The sequence below is a fragment of the Balaenoptera physalus genome (assembly GCF_965194825.1).
Source record: "Balaenoptera physalus genome assembly, chromosome: 4".
Classification (NCBI taxonomy): domain Eukaryota; kingdom Metazoa; phylum Chordata; class Mammalia; order Artiodactyla; family Balaenopteridae; genus Balaenoptera; species Balaenoptera physalus.
Window position 1 is genome coordinate 61,880,063 of NC_138891.1, and position 17,399 is coordinate 61,897,461.

The 17,399-nt window shown below is 39.0% G+C and overlaps 1 long non-coding RNA gene across 5 annotated transcripts in view; it reads right to left on the reverse strand.

Moving 5' to 3' along the window:
* The window catches only part of LOC309660589, a 203,726-nt gene that overhangs the window by 173,469 nt on the left and 12,858 nt on the right, over positions 1–17,399 (reverse strand). The window contains exons 3-6 of one of the 5 annotated variants that reach the window (XR_014263484.1): positions 6,779–6,878; positions 6,445–6,583; positions 4,089–4,128; positions 1,305–3,653 (exon numbers count right to left, since the gene is read on the reverse strand). This is a non-coding gene — a long non-coding RNA (uncharacterized lncRNA). The other 4 variants (XR_014263485.1, XR_014263486.1, XR_014263483.1 and 1 more) reach the window with 4 other exon arrangements.

Below are 17,399 nucleotides of genomic sequence, written 5' to 3' on the forward strand. Positions count from 1 at the left end.
AGCCACCGCAGTGAGAAGCTCACTGCAACGAAGAGTAGCCCTCACTCGCCACAACTAGAGAAAGCCCGCGCGCAGCAATGAAGACCCAACACAGCCAAAAATAAAAATAAAATAAATAAATTTATTTTTAAAATGTTAAAAAGTTCACTTCAACATAGTCTCAGAGTCACACTTCTAATTTTCACTTGATTTAAAATCAACCAATGGCAAATGCAAACCCCTGTCAGGCATTTTGTAGAACATTATACATTTAACACACTAATATATAACTTAGTGTATAGTATGGTACAATGGTTAAACTGAGTTGATGCTAGAGATCACTGGTCCAAATCTAGGCTCCACCACGCACTAGCTATTAACTTAGTCAAGCTGTTCAAACGTCTGTGCCTTACCTATAAAATGGAAATGACGAGTATCCAGCTCATCAGGCTGTTCCAAGTTAATACAAAGAAAGCACAGGCATGTAGTAATTGGTCAGTGAATGTTAGGTACCATTGTTATTAGTACAGATATTAAAGGAGGAAGAAAATATGTCACATTTCAGAAAAACTGACTGATGCTGAGTTAAAGTACAGTATCCTAAGTAACCAATTGTAAAACTGTTAATACCTATCTATTAAATGATGTTCCCACAAACAATAAATACCTATATTGGCATGAAAAGTTAACATTTTATTTCAGAGACACGCATTTCTTGTTTGTTCTTGCATGCAAACATTGAGGCAAGCAGTACCTTTTGCATGTATGTCACTGTGTAGGTGTTGTAAGGGGTGCATGTGTATCAGAGAGTCTCAGAGTCCCATGTGATTCCACGGTAACGTTTTTCCACTCTGATGATTGAGATCATACTCAGTAATTGTTCGAGACAATCACATTTGATAACACACAGTGAATTTTCTGAAGTTTCATGATTATAAGAAGCAAATATGTCATAGACATCATATGTAATACTTTTTAACAAAAGAATAAGTAACAGTTATCCATAAATAATTGGTGGGATGGGTTACATACCATGATAGTTTACAGTGGTGCCTCATTCTATTGTTAAAATATAAATAGTAGCTAGCTAGCATTTACTAAGTACTAAATATGTGTCAGGCATAGTTCTAAGTGATTTACATGTATTTTTTTCATTCTATCCCTGCAACAACCCTGTGAAGTAGATATTATTATCCTCATTTTATGGAGAGTCTGAGAGGTTAAGTAATTTTTTCAACATCACACAGAAGTTGTGAAGGCAGGATTCAAAACCGTAGAGTCCAATTTCTGAGCCTCTGTTATTCACCACCTCATCATGCTGAAAAGAGAGAAATTATCGATCAACTCTTCACTTTCAAAAAGGGTTTCCAAAAAGAATTTTATCAATATATCTTAATACTTTAAAAATATGACATAATTTATAAAATTGTGCATCACACATCTCAGGAGCACATTATTTGCATAAACTGGTTTTTATTAGAGAACTAATAATTTCACTCTGGGAAAACAGCATATTATTCTCCTTTTAAAATGATTTTCACCTTCAAGTTATCTAGTTAAATGCCTTAAAATCAATCTGTACATGGATCTTTATTTAATATACCTGAAATATAAACTTAAGATACACAAACCTAAAAATATGATTATCTATTTGGAAATACATATATATATATATAAAACATAGTTTCCTGTGCTAGAGAATCCTGCAGGGCACAAATAAATTGCAAAAAGACTATGATTAGTACCTTCAAAGAAAAAAGATAAAATGTTAAATCCATGAATCAAAAACAAGATGATAATATTTATATTATCATACATGATGCATATGTAGAACAGGAGTAATGTTTAATGATATTACAGGGAAAATGGTTTGGGAATCTGTGTTCCCCTTAGACAGCTAGTAAAGAACGTCTCTTTCTAAAGTATTAAGTTTGAAATGCCCCCATGCCACAAAGGAACACAGATCAGACCTCAACCTGGGCTACAAGTTCTTCCCAGTTCCAGGAGGCAGGCACTGGAAATTTATATCAGAATCATGTATTTATCTTTAGTGTAGTTTATAGTAAAGCGTATAGAGTTTTCATCCCAAAGTAGATTTTGTTTTTTTTTTTTTTGGCTGCGCTGGGTCTTCGTTGCTGGGTGCGGGCTTTCTCTAGTTGCTGCGAGCGGGGGCTACTCTTCATTGCAGCGGTGGCTTCTCTTGTTGTGGAGCGCCGGCTCTAGGTGTGCGGGCTCAGTAGTTGTGGTGCACATGCTTAGCTGCCCTGCAGCATGTGGGGTCTTCCCGGACCAGGGACTGAACCCATGTCCCCTGCATTAGCAGGCGGATTCTTAACCACTGGGTCACCAGGGAAGTCCCCAAAGTAGACTTTAATCAAACATAAATGCCTTTATTGTCTTCACAAAAATCCCAAGATAAAAACGTCTTCGAGGGACTGGTACAGACCTGTGTCAGGATAATTTTTTTTAATTCTAATTTACGCAGTCTTCCTGTTTTTTCTCTTCTTTCAGTCTCAAGCAAGAAGGAAGGTCCTTTGTAATTTCTTACCTTAGGAATTTTTACAGAACTGAAAGCATGTACATATGAAATCAGAGGCTCTTCTGATCTTTTGAAAAACCTAAGTCCATAAATGACATAATCATGGGTGTCCAAGAGGGCAAGAGGAGAGAGGAAAGCATTTTTAAAATCAGAAAAGAGAGAGAGCCGAGATGCTGGGAGACTGGACAGGAGACAGAAGTCAGCGGATTCTGTGGTGCACCAGGGACCAGCTGCGTCACTTAACAGCAGAGCCGCAGGGTGAGGCAGGGCCTCCGAGAGAAAGGCCTATAGTGCTCCGAAGGACAGACCCTGGACACAGGGTCCCCAAGCTCTCCCAGGATTCTCCTTCCCCAGGCATGGCCCAGAAGCAGCTAAGCCCTCAGACCATGCTGATGAGACACAGGCCTGGCAGCAGAAGCCAGGGTGGGCCGTTGGTCAGTGACCAGAGTGGTCCGTATCTCCCCAGAATCTCAGCACAGTTCTGTGGCAAGAGCCAGTCAAAACAGTGAGTGAATTCTCTGCCTGTTCTGCAGGATGGGGGCTCAGAGTCAGATTTCAGTTGATTTAGGGAAAATAAAGAAATGTGATATTTCCTGCACAGCTGTTTGTGAACCGAAATTCATTCCCACAACAGACAGGTATCTGGAATGGATGACTACCACCACCTGACTCTCCCAATTTTGGTGTCCAGAGGGGATAAATTCAGATAATCATCCCCTCTTACGTAATGATGTCTTAACAAGTTTACATGAGTAAGTGGGGTGGAGAGGTTTTAAATAATTACTTATTGGGAGCAATTATCATCCCATTTCTGGCAGGTTATGGAATGTTGTCTAGTGAATTAAGCTTCAAAGTATGGAAAAATAGGTAACAAACAAAAAATTGGTAAATTGGAACAGTTTATTAACTTTGATAGTTACAATCGTACAATCTAGTCAAGAAAAAAAAAATACCTCTGAAAAAAACTCATGAAGGAAGCAACACAATCACATGCTGGGTTGGGTGCCAAATCAGCTGATACTTCATTTCACTGAACAGGCTGAAAACTAAACAATCATTTCATGTTTGTGGAATATTTTATCACCGTTTACTAGCTTCCAAAACGTATGTCAATATCAAATAAAGGTCAAGGAACCTGGAAAAGAATTGAGGACAGCTGGAATCAGGCATCTAGAAAGTGGTTCTTGTTTACAAAACGGAGACAGACTCACTGACTTAGAGAATGAGATTATGGTCACAAGAGGGCAAGGGGTTGGGGGGAGAGGGATAGATTGGTAGTTTGAGATTGACATGTACACACTGCTATATTTATTTATTTTTATTTTTATTTATTTATTTTGGCTGCGTGGGTCTTCGTTGCAGCACGTGGGCTTCTCTAGTTGTGGCCTGCAGGCTCCAGAGTACAGGCACCTGGGCTTATTTGCCCAACGGCATGTGGGATCTTAGTTCCCTGACCAGGGATCGAACCCACGTCCCCTGCATTGGAAGGCGGATTCTTAACCACTGGACCACCAGGGAAGTCCCCCACACTGCTATATTTAAAATGGGTAACCAACAAGGACCTACTTACTATATAGCACAGGAAACTCTGTTCAATATTCTGTAATAACCTTAACGGGAAAAGAATTTGAAAAAGAATTGATACATACATATGTATAACTGGATCACTTTGCTGTACACCTGAAACTAACACAACATTGTTAATGAACTATACTCCAATATAAAATAAAAATTAAAATATATATATAATTCTTTTAAATAAGAGAAATATTGTATATATGGTAGGAAGGCCACATTTTCTTGAGAGATAAGTTTCTAAATCCTAAAATTCCTATGAGCTTCCAGCCTCCAACATGAGAACAAAATGCTCTAGATAGCATTTTCCTGGTAGCTTCAAGGCAGCCTCACCCCCTGTAAACTGGGGTCCAGAATAAGACATATGAAGTACAGTTGCCCTAGTTGATCTTCACACCTATAGCCAGAATCAGAAGTATCCAGGGACCCCCACAGACAAGTGAGTTAATGCTTTATGCCACTAAGTTTTTTTTTTGTTAATAACGTCTGCTTTTTATTTTTTATTATTTATTTATTTATTTATTATTTTTGGCTGCGTTGGGTCTTTGTTGCTGCACGCGGGCTTTCTCTAGTTGCAGCGAGCGGGGGCTACTCTTCGTTGCGGTGTGCGGGCTTCTCATTGCGGTGGCTTCTCTTGTTGCGGAGCACAGGCTCTAGGCATGCGGGCTTCAGTAGTTGTGGCACACGGGCTCTAGAGCGCAAGCTCAGTAGTTGTGGCGCAGGGGCTTAATTGCTCCGCGGCATGTGGGATCTTCCCAAAACAGGGCACGAACCCATGGCCCCTGCATTGGCAGGCGGATTCTTAACCACTGCGCCACCAGGGAAGCCCCTATGCCACTAAGTTTATGAGTGATTTTTTATGTAGCATTATTGTAGCAATAGCTGTATTCAATTAATATAGAAGTTGAAGCTTAAAGTCTGAATGTAGGGTTTCATTATAAGACAACATAGAGAGGTCATCAGATTTGAAGGCACAGAAGCTTTTGGCTGAACAGCAAAATGTAGCAAGTTTGAGCAACAGGCAAGAAATGGAGATGTTGTGAGGAAAGTAGATTGGAGTTGAGATGTGCTGTACATACATTAAATTATTTAAACCTCACTGCCAATGGAAGAGAGGTCCTTTCAGTCTACCATAAGGTATACAAGATGAATTCATGGAAAATTTCTCCAACTGTAGTTGGAAAAATCTGTACCAAATCCTTGACAGAATTCTGGACATTTCTTCTCAGTGATTATCCTGAGCACAGAGAGCAATTAGGAAAAACAAACAATACTAACAAAATCACCATTGCCATTTCTATCCATATATTTATGTGACATGCAGACAGGGAAAAGAAGGAACCTGGCTGTAGGTAGCTTCAGCTCAACCCAGGTTTCCAGTTCTGAAGAGATAATGCAGTAGCATCTCACCCATAAGACAACAAGGCGGTTCATCTTATATATGGAATGATTTAAAATGCAATGTTTTTGATTCATTATAATTAGGATAAAAATTTTACATGAATTACTAAGAAAATATGTAAAATTTTATTGGAAATTAATGCTTGCTGTATAACAGTGATTTTCAAATTTTTTCTCTTTCACGTTCTGATAAATTTTTAAAAAACACAAAAAGTGTGCATCTCTCTAACTTAAAATTGATATTAAAAATGTTTCTTATAAGTCTAAAAAAAAAAGTGGTTCTTTACTGATTTCATTGAAACTCAAGGTGAGTGCTTCCATGTCTCTCTTTTTGTTTTGTTCTGTTTTCGTTTTCTTTTTTTTCCCCCACTTCTGTCTTCTTCTCCAGCAGTAAAAGCCAGTAGACCCATGTGGTTTGGAAGTAGTGTAAAGTGTTCAGGCAAAAAGACTTGAGTTTGAGTTTCTACTTGCTCTCGGGCTGGGGCGTTAACTCCTTCATCTTCATTTCTTCACAGGTAAAGGGAAATAGTGCCAACCTCACATAGTGAGGAGGAGGGAAATGGCAGCAAAGAAACCAGCCCCTGACACAGAACAGGCACGTAATCAGTGATGTTCATTATTCTTTCCCCTTTAGAAAAAGGATAGTGAGAGAAGGAGTCTCTGTCTTGCAGCAGTGCTTCTCAAGCTTTAACATGCATTTGAAGCGCCTGGAGATGTTGTTAAAATGCATACTGTCCAGGCTGGGTCTGAGATGTCGCTGGTCCTCAAACCACACTTTGAGTAGTAAAGTTCTAGAGGTCAAAAGAACATGGAAATGGTCAAAGGAGAAAGATTAATATGTAGGGAAATATACCCACATTTATAGGATGCATACTGCGTGCCTAGAAATGTATACATAAATACATCTTTTTTTCATCCTCAAAATAATTGTGAGAAGTAGGTTTTATTACCATTTCCCAGAGCAGGAAATTGAGGATCAGGTGCACTAGCTCCGAGATCTTTGTCCTTCCACAGTTCACATTCACCCTGTACCTTAAGAGAGGACACAGCGTCTGACAGATCAGTAGAAGGAGATAAGGACAAATGAGTCTAAGTGGGAGAGAAGGACCAAGTAGGTGTGGGCATCAGTGACCTGTAGACGGAAGAATGAAGGGTCTCAGGGGATATGGGGGTGCATTTAACTGAGAGATAAGAGTGCAGGGACAGTAAGCCCTTCGCCCTCCCTCTTTCTCCCACACTCCTTCAAAAGCCAAAATAGCTACTGTTAAAGGTCCAGCCCTTCACCTTGTCTGTCAAATCGTCATTGGCAAAGCACTAGTGCAGCTGTCACCTTCCATGCAGTGAAGGCGTGGATCTCTGCCAACTTCACCTCTCCAAGTTATTTCTATGGTTACCAAGATAAGAAAGAAAATGCACAGAGAAGGTCAAAAGGAGGACAATCAGGGACTGCACTTCTGAAGGGACTTTTTCAACCACTGAGTTTAGCAGAGAGTTCATATCTAATCTAAGTTTAATATTGCCTTAGCAAACAAGAGCTGGACCCAAAGGTATGAGTCCATGATTACAATGAGGTCTAACAGGTGACAGTCATATGACAAGAAAAACATGCTGCCATAAATGTCTTACTGTAAGGCAGCAAATATTTCAATGCTTAGGCTCCATAAACTGGACTTCATTTAAGGCAGACACCAAAAAAAATAACTATTTTTAAGAATAAACTCTAACCTTCATTTTGTTTCAAGATGACATACTTAACTGTTTTTAAGGCATCCTTCAGGAGGATACCAGTTTGGACTCGAATCAGTAATTTCTTCAAAAGTGTTCATGAAACCTACAATGGTTCAATGCTAATAATTCATTGAATGTGTTTTATTACTACCAACTCCCTTCCTTGAGGGAAGGGAAGAATTGCATTGTATGAGTCCCCCTCCTTGTCTTCATGGATAAGATCTAGTTAATATGATCTCCCAGGGTAATCTTGATCAAGAAGTCAAAATACTACCAGGAAAGTGGTCAAGAGAAAAGCAGAACCAGCTTTATGACAAGGGAGACCAACATGTATTTAGTACTGTTTACATACGTTAACTTTATTTAATCTCCACAAACCTGTGGACTAGGTTCTGATATGCCCATTTTACAGATGCTAGGACTGAGATTCAGATGAATTAATTAACTTGCTCTTGGTCATACTGTTGGCAAATGGCACAGTCAGGATTTCTTTTTTTTAAGCCAGTGCTCTTACAGAGGATTTGAGGATTGTGGTAGAAAGTGGTAATTGCCTCCCTATATCAATTGCCCTCTTCTTCGTTAGCAGAATCCCAGTTTTTATCTGAGCACAGTGGCACCTGGAATAAAAGACTATATTCCCCAACCTTTCTTACAGCCAGTTGTGGCCATGTGCCTAAATTGCAGACAATGAGATATATGTAAAGATGTTACATGGTACTTTGGGAAGTTTTTTTTTTTTTTTATTGTAGTATAGTTGATTCACAATGTTGTGGGGTTTTGGGGTTTTTTTTTAAGATTTAATTTTATTTATTTTTGGCTGCGTTGGGTCTTCGTTGCTGCGCGCGGGCTTTCTCTAGGTGTGGCGAGCAGGGGCTACTCTTCGTTGTGGTGCACGGGCTTCTCACTGCGGTGGCTTCTCTTGTTGCGGAGCACAGGCTCTAGGCACAGGGGCTTCAGTAGTTGTGGCTCGCGGGCTCTAGAGCGCAGGCTCAGTAGTTGTGGTGCATGGGCTTAGTTGCTCCGTGGCATGTGGGATCTTCCCGGACCAGGGCTCGAACCCATGTCCCCTGCATTGGCAGGCGGATTCTTAACCACTGTGCCACCAGGGAAGCCCTATCCGTTCTATATATAATGTTTGCATTTGCTAACCCCAAACTCCCACTCCAACCCTCCCCCACTCCCCCTCCCCCTTGATGACCACAAGTTTGTTCTCTATATCTGTGAGTCTGTTCCTGTTTTGTAGATAAGTTCATTTGTGTCATATTTTAGATTCCACATATAAGTGATACCATATGGTATTTGTCTTTCTCTTTCTGACTTACTTCACTTAGTATGGTAATCTCTAGTTCCATCCATGTTGCTGCAAATGACATTATTTCATTCTTTTTTTATGGCTGAGTAGTATTCCATTGTATGTACATACCACATCTTTATCCATTCATCTGTCAATGGGTATTTAGGTTTTTTCCATGTCTTGGCTATTGTGAATAGTGCTGCTATGAACATAGGGGTGTGGGAAGTATTAATAACTATCTCTCCTGTGTGTGGTCAGCCTGCCTCATTGGCCCCCCCTTCTGAGTCCCTGGTTCTAAGTTCTCAGGCCACTCCCAACAGGACCAGACTTCAAATGTGAACTCCATCATAACTGAAATTAAAATTTTACCCTTCCCAAGTCCCAGCTCAATTCCTACCTCCTCCTCCTCTGGGGAATGATGTTCATCTGTTCCTCTGAGCTCCCCATGATGAAAAGTGAATCCCAGATGCCATATGAGCACCAAGAGCCACTATTCCTTTCTAGCTTCACTAAAACTGACCAGGGTTCACAGCTGGTCCTTTGTGCCTGGTTGTGCCTCCCTCCTGAACCTCTGTGAGATTGGAGCTCAGCTCTGAACCCCAGCAAGCTGGCCCATGGTATGCCTCACCACATCATAAACACACCTCTTGCTCTACAATTTTAGGCCCCAGAACATCCAGAGCTAGTGCTACCTGCTTTGCCCCTTCAAATCAGATCCCTTTGGCCACTGACACCTGCATGAAGCAAACTGAACTTTATCACATGCCACTCCACCACCCTCAACAAGATATTAGCAAGCTGTTATGCCTTCCAGTGAGCAGAAAGCCACTGTACATCCCAGTCAGTAAATCCCTGGACAGCGAGCCACAAGTCTGCCTCTGCTCAAAATGTTTCCTCCTTTCTTAGTGTAATCGTTCAAAATGCTATTTTGTAAAGGAAGGAGGGAGTGCAAGGGGCAGAAACCCTTTGATAATAATGAAAGATACCCAACCTCTCTTGATGTAAAATATATATAAAATTATGTCAGTTTTAAGTCACAGAAGTATGCCTAAAATCTGACCATTATTTTCTACTCACTAGTCAATAGATGCGAAAATCTATTCTAATGTCAAGATTCTATTTAGATCAAGAAAGTTACTAGGAGACACAAGTTGGCAAAGGGTCTAATTTGAGAGCATTGTCTAAGTCACAGCGTGCAATGTAGTGATTAAATTTGGTTTTGATTGAGCAAATAGGCATAAAGGGACTGCTTATAAGGTAACATTAGTCTCGTTAATGTCAAGGAAGATCAAGCTCTTAAAAATGAGTTCCCAGGGATGGCTCATAAGGAAAAATAATCTAAGGAAGCGAGAAAAGTAGGAGAGCTTATTGTTAATTATTTTAAACAATTTCAAAATCCTTAATTGCATTTGAGTGTGGAAAACCCACAGGGAAATGAATCATTCTTTCTCCATCTGTAGGTCTGGAGTCAGAGGCTGACATTGTTGATCTGGAGTTTATAAGAGAAAAAGGGAAGTGACTGCATTTTGGACATGCGTAATTTCACTCAGCATAATGTTGCTCTGAAACCCATCTTCCAGGACTCTGTAAAAGACAGAAAGAAAAATGGAATTGCCTAGGGAAACATGAGTTCCTCCCAGGTATTAAGGTAGCTTCCTTATTAACTATAGAACTAAGTACGGAAGGTCAATCAACAAGAAAAAAAAAATAGGATCAGGATTCCTTTTGTGTTGATATAATGTGGAGCTTGCCTTAAGTGAAGGTCTGAAAGGAAAATCAGTCTGTGATGACCTACCACAATACATTTTTTAACTATTAAAACTATTATTCTGCACTCCCATTTACCATTGCAACAAAAAGAATAAAATACCTAGGAATAAACCTACCTAAGGAGACAAAAGACCTGTATGCAGAAAACTATAAGACACTGATGAAAGAAATTAAAGATGATACAAACAGATGGAGAGATATACAATGTTCTTGGATTGGAAGAATCAATGTTGTGAAAATGACTATACTACCCAAAGCAATCTACAGATTCAATGCAATCCCTATCAAACTACCAATGGCATTTTTCACAGAACTAGAACCAAAAATTTCACAATTTGTATGGAAATACAAAAGACCCCGAATAGCCAAAGCAATCTTGAGAAAGAAAAACGGAGCTGGAGGAATCAGACTCCCTGACTTCAGATTATACTACAAAGCTACAGTAATCAAGACAGTATGGTACTGGCACAAAAACAGAAATATAGATCAATGGAACAGGATAGAAAGCCTGGAGATAAACCCATGCAAATATGGTCACCTTATCTTTCATAAAGGAGGCAAGAGTATACAGTGGAGAAAAGACAGCCTCTTCAATAAGTGGTGCTGGGAAAACTGGACAGCTACATGTAAAAGAATGAAATTAGAACACTCCCTAACACCATACACAAAAATAAACTCAAAATGGATTAGAGACCTAAATGTAAGACCGGACACTATAAAACTCTTAGAGGGAAACATAGGAAGAACACTCTTTGACATAAATCACAGCAAGATCCTTTTTGACCCACCTCCTAGAGAAATGGAAATAAAACAAAAATAAACAAATGGGACCTAATGAAGCTTAAAAGCTTTTGCACAGCAAAGGAAACCATAAACAAGACGAAAAGACAACCCTCAGAATGGGAGAAAATATTTGCAAATGAAGCAACTGACAAAGGATTAACCTCCAAAATTTACAAGAGCTCATGCAACTCAATATCAAAAAAACAAACAACCGAATCAAAAAATGGGCAGAAGACCTAATTAGACATTTCTCCAAAGAAGATATACAGATTGCCAACAAACACATGAAAGAATGCTCAACATCACTAATCATTAGAGAAATGCAAATCAAAACTACAGTGAGGTATCACCTCACACCAGTCAAAATGGCCATCATCAAAAAATCTACAAACAATAAATGCTGGAGAGGGTGTGGAGAAAAGGGAACCCTCTTGCACTGTTGGTGGGAATGTAAATTGATACAGCCACTATGGAGAACAGTATGGAAGTTCCTTAAAAAACTACAAGTAGAACTACCATACGACCCAGCAATCCCACTACTGGGCATATACCCTGTGAAAACTGTAATTTAAAAAGAGTCATGTACCACAATGTTCATTGCAGCACTATTTACAATAGCCAGGACATTGAAGCAACCTAAGTGTCCATCGACAGATGAATGGATGAAGAAGATGTGGCACATATATACAATGGAATATTAGTCAGCCATAAAAAGAAAGGAAATTGAGTTACTTGTAGTGAGGTGGATGGACCTAGAGTCTGTCATACAGAGTGAAGTAAGTCAGAAAGAGGAAAACAAACACTGTATGCTAACACATATATATGGAATCTAAAAAAAAAATGGTCCTGATGAACCTAGGGGCAGGACGGGAATAAAGACACAGATGTAGAGAATGGACTTGAGGACATGGGGAGGGGGAAGGGTAAGCTGGGACGAAGTGAGAGAGTAACACTGACATATATACACTACCAAATGTAAAATAGATGGCTAGTGGGAAGCAGCTGCATAGCACATGGAGATCAGCTCAGTGCTTTGCGACCACTTAGAGGGGTGGGATAAGGAGGGTGGGAGGGAGACACGAGGGCGGAGATATGGGGATATACGTATGCATATAGCTATTTCACTTTGTTATACAGCAGAAACTAACACCACATTGTAAAGCAATTATACTCCAATAAAGATGTAAAAAAAAAAAAAAACTATTATTCTGGATGTCTTCCTGACTCTCCTGGAGATTAGACACTACTTCTTTGTACCCATTGCAGTTGGGACATGCCTCCAATACAGCAGGTATCATGATATTGTAATGGCTTTAGCTTATCTGGCTGAAACTAAGATTGTCAGCTACTTAGAGTCAGGGACTATTTTTTCTGTGGTTTTTCAGTGCCTAGCATGGGGCCTGCCAATATGTATTGAATTCATTAATAATTTTATTCCATAAAGTAGTAGTATAATACCAATATAAGGTCAACATTTCTATCAGTAGAATGATTTAGAAATAGATTTAGTGATGACAACTAAAACTTGTTTCCTTTGGTCTTTTCTCTAAGATGGGATCAAATATAGCAGGTAGGATCATCTGTTTATGACTTTTAGAAGCACATTTTTTCAGGAATATGATTCATGGGAAAGAAAGGCCACTTTCATATAAAATTACTGTGTCAGTGTGCAAAATTTAGTGGTAATTTAAACACTGCTTCTTTGAAATACATTTGCATTAGTGAGGCTTCTCCAGAGAAACAGAACTAAATATATACATAGAGAGAAAGAAAGAGATTTATTATAAGGAATTGGCTCATGTGATTATGGATACGGGCAAGTCCAAATCTACAGTGTGGGCCTACAGGCAGAGACCCAGGAGAGCTGACTGTGCAGATAAAATCCAAAGGCAGGGCCTCCCTGGTGGCGCAGTGGTTGAGAATCTGCCTGCCGATGCAGGGGACACGGGTTCGAGCCCTGGTCTGGGAAGATCCCACATGCCACGGAGCGACTAGGCCCGTGAGCCACAACTGCTGAGCCTGCGCGTCTGGAGCCTGTGCTCCGCAACGGGAGAGGCCGCGATAGTGAGAGGCCCGCGCACCGCGATGAAGAGTGGCCCCCGCTCGCCGCAACTGGAGAAAGCCCTCGCACAGAAACGAAGACCCAATGCAGCCATAAATAAATAAATAAATAAAATTTTAAAAAAATTAAAAAAAAAAAAAAAATCCAAAGGCAGTCTGCTGGAGAACTACCTCTGATCTGGAGGAAGGTCAGTCTTTTTGCTCCATTCAGGCCTTCAGCTGGTTGGATGAGGCCCACTCACATTATGGAGGGCAATCCGATTACCAATTAAAATATTAATCTCATCCAAAAACACCTTTTCAAAAACACCCAGAACAATATTTGACCAGATATCTGGTCATCCTATGACCCAATCAAGTTAATACATAAAATTAACCATCATAACATTCATGTGGCAGATGGCAGTGTCTATATAGGCCTGTTCACTGTATATCTCTCTGCACAATGAAGGTTTGGAGTAAATCTCAATTGAGTAGACTACAGCTAGTTTTGTGTGACTGTGCTTGGTGTGGGCTCTTGCTTCACAGGAACCTGGGTTCCAGGCCCTTCTACTACCCGTATGATACTGAGCAAGTTATATAAAGTTTGCACATTTCAGTTTTTTAATTGTATTTTAGGAATAATAATAATATCTACTTCATGGAGTCATTGTGAGGGTTAAAATTAAATGCATGTAAAGCACTTAGCTAGTACTGGGCACACAGTAAGAAGTCAATAAATGTTAATGATTGTTATAATCATTTCCACATGATTTTCTCCCCATTTAGCTGGTCAATTTCTCAAGACAGAGAATTTATTTTTAACCTGTCTCAATCACCCTCTATTCATAATCCATCATGTGCCTCTGATAAGTACTTATGGGTTTAATTGGTCTCAGATTCTATGACTTTCCTTTTACGATGAGAATGCCAGGGGCAAGAATACATTTTAATAGCAGAATTTGGGGACTTCTCTGGTGGTCCAGTGGTTAAGAATCCATCTTGCAATGCAGGGGACGCCGGTTCGATCCCTGGTCAGGGGAACTAAGATCCCACATGCCACGGCACAACTAAGCCCGTGTGCCACAACTAGAGAGCCTGCATGCCACAACTGCAGAGCCCATGCACTCTGGAGCCCATGCGCCACAACTAGAGAGAAGCCTGCACACCACAATGAAAGATCCCGCGTGCTGCAACTAAGACCCAACGCAGCCTAAAAAAAAACCTTAATAGCAGAATTTCTGTTTGTGTTTTTTTAAAGAACAAATGTGGCGAATAGTTCCTATGGTATTGAAGTAGTGGGAGAAGCTAGACAAAATCCGTGAAGCAGAAATAAGCTCTAAATAGGCTCTGGTGAAAAAAGATAAGTTCTTTCAAAGGAATAAATAAATTTGTAAATGGAAAGGTCTGGAGCACATGTGCAACATTCTGCGGGCTTCAGTTGCATAACAAAATTGATGTGAATTCTATTTGAAGAAACTCCAGATTGTTCTGAAGCAAATTCAAGATATCATTCATTCTATATATATTTCAATATTGCATCATTTTTTTAAGGACTTCCATTTTTAAAAAGCTACAATACTATCATTCTCTCCAAAGTCAGGAAAAATTCCTTAATACTACTAATACCCAGTGTTCACATTTTCCTTACTGTAATTGTAAAAACTTTTTCTTAAAACAGTTTGTTCAAATCTAGATACAAACAAGGTCCATATGTTGTTATTGATTGATATATATTTTGAGGGCTTTTTTCTTTAATCTATAAGTTTCCCCTGGATCTCTCTCTTTTTAAAAAACTTGCAATTTTATTGTTGAAGAAAAAGGTCGTAGTCCTGCAGAAGTCCTCACTGTCTAGATTTTGCTGATTGAATATCCATAGACTCATTAAACATATTCTTCCAGCAGTGTATCTGAGACTTGATCATATTTAGTTTTTTTGTTTTTTGTTTTTTGGTGGAGGACAAAACCACCTCATAGATGTTTATAAACTTCCATCAAAAGGTACATGTCTGGTTGTCTTCTTGGGATGCAAGTAGCCTTTGTTGAGCAATACCTATATAGTGATACTCTATGATTTCTTCCTAATTTATTGGCTATAATAGTATAAAAGAGAAACTTCTCTCATAACTATTAGGTTATTCTGAGGTACAGGTCATAATAGTATCCTTGACTATTGCAATTGTGCTTTCATTAAGATTTTAGTAATTAAATTTTATGTTTGACATTATATTGCAGAATCAATCATTTCTCACCACTGTCAGCTGCTGGATTGTGTCAGTAGTCTCTGTACTACACATTTATATCATAAAATAGATGCTCATTTTTCAGTTATGATTGATGAAGGAATGTCGTACCTAGTTTGCAAAAATGATCAACCAAAATTTTAATTTATACCCCAATGTTGATTTTTTACTCTGTACCAATGTCTTATTATTATGGATAAAGAGGTAATGAATGTATTCATGTACATACCTGTTTATTTCTTTTGAATTATTTGCGATAAATTCCTCATGGAACAAAGGACTCGATTATATTTACGTCTATTGTTCTTTGTTGCCATATTCCTTTCCAAAAGGATAGTATTAATTTACAGTGCCATCAAGAATGAGTACATAATTTCACTTCAACACTGACAATTGTTATAATAAAAAGATATACTTCTTTGCTATTTCAGTAAATGTAAAATGTTATTTTAAAGTTGCTTTCACTTGCATTCTTTGGATTACTATCAAGGATGAACATTTTTTTGCCCACGAATTTGTATACTAACTATGTTCCTTGGGTAGAAGAGAGATTTTTCTTGAACTATTAAAAGGCATGTCTGGACAACATAACTACATAATGGGAGCACAGAATTTCAGAATCTGGTGAAGTCTCAGTTTTCATAAATTGGCTTACTAGGAGTGGATATAAATATTTCTGGTTTTAATTTCCTTTTCTGTGATGGGAGCAGAGGGTACTGTCTTAGGAAGGAAGATTCCCAGAGGGTTTGAATATATGATAACATTTCCTCCCATTTTTTTTCTGTTGGAAAACCCAGTGGATTTAACAACCAGTCCTGTGGCTATCCAGTTACAAGTCAATGTACTGACTGCTCCCCTGGGAAGGTGACTTTCCAAGCCAAACAGTGGCTCTGGCCTAATCCACAGCAGCAAGCAAGAAGAGGCGGCGGCTCAGGAGAAAGTGTTTACAGAGTAGCTACCTAGACCTGGCTGTAGGCTAGACCAGGTGTACTAGTCAGGGTTCTCAGTGTCAAGCAACCAAATTGACTTGAGCTGATTTAAAACTGACAAGGATTTTTGCTTATCCATTTTGAACAGTGTGCTGGCCTTGGCAATTTTCTTAACCCATAGAGACACAGACACAGTGAGAGAATGCCCAGTTGACAATGATTTTATATCTCCCATGGATTTTACTTCTAGGAAATTTTTTTAAATGTTTTTAACTGATTTTACTTCTACTTAATCTCCAAACAGTAGAATACACAATGACTTCTAGGAAATTTAATCAATTGTTTTCCTTAGTATACAATAGAGTTTTCTTTCTTTAATCGGCACCTTAGTGTCCAATTAAATAGTAAGCCTGCTAATTAAAAAGGTAATCATAACATGGAATTAGCTTTCAAAAACTAGTGAACTTATCAAAAGATTAGGCATTAGGAAACCCTAATTTTAAACCTAGCTTGTTAATGATGCACTCTCCATGCTATTTCTTCCATTTCTGAAACTAACGTAGAACTGGAAATGAAGTCAAAATAATTAATAGCTAAAAGTTTAGTAATCACTCACAAGTAGTAGTACATGCCATAAGGAGATACTCTTGAAGAATGAGAAATAAGATTGCCCTCTGGGTTTTAAAACAAAGATCAATACTGAGATGCACCTTAAAGAAACAAAATAGCCTGCTACCTAATTAATAGAGTAAATGGTAGTGAGACTTGGTCTGCCCCAAGAATATAGGAAAATGAGATTCACAGTGTAAACATTGACAGAGTCCAGTCAATTTGTGTCTTGAGGAAAGAAAACCCAGCCAGCTTCTACTTAGTATCTGGTCTGCCTGGTAGGTATTTTCTTAGAGCAGAAATGCATGCATTGGGCTATCTTAACATAATGCCATTAAATATGTCTCTCATAAATACCTCCTCTTCTAAGCCTATCTCCTCAAGGTATCTTCTGATTGTTTGGTTTCTTATGAGGTTTCCATTCAGAGAATGAGAGGAAGAAAAATTAAACAATGGACTCCCCAATCCCTGAAGGTTTTACTTCTCATTGTAAATTAATAAAGTACCTT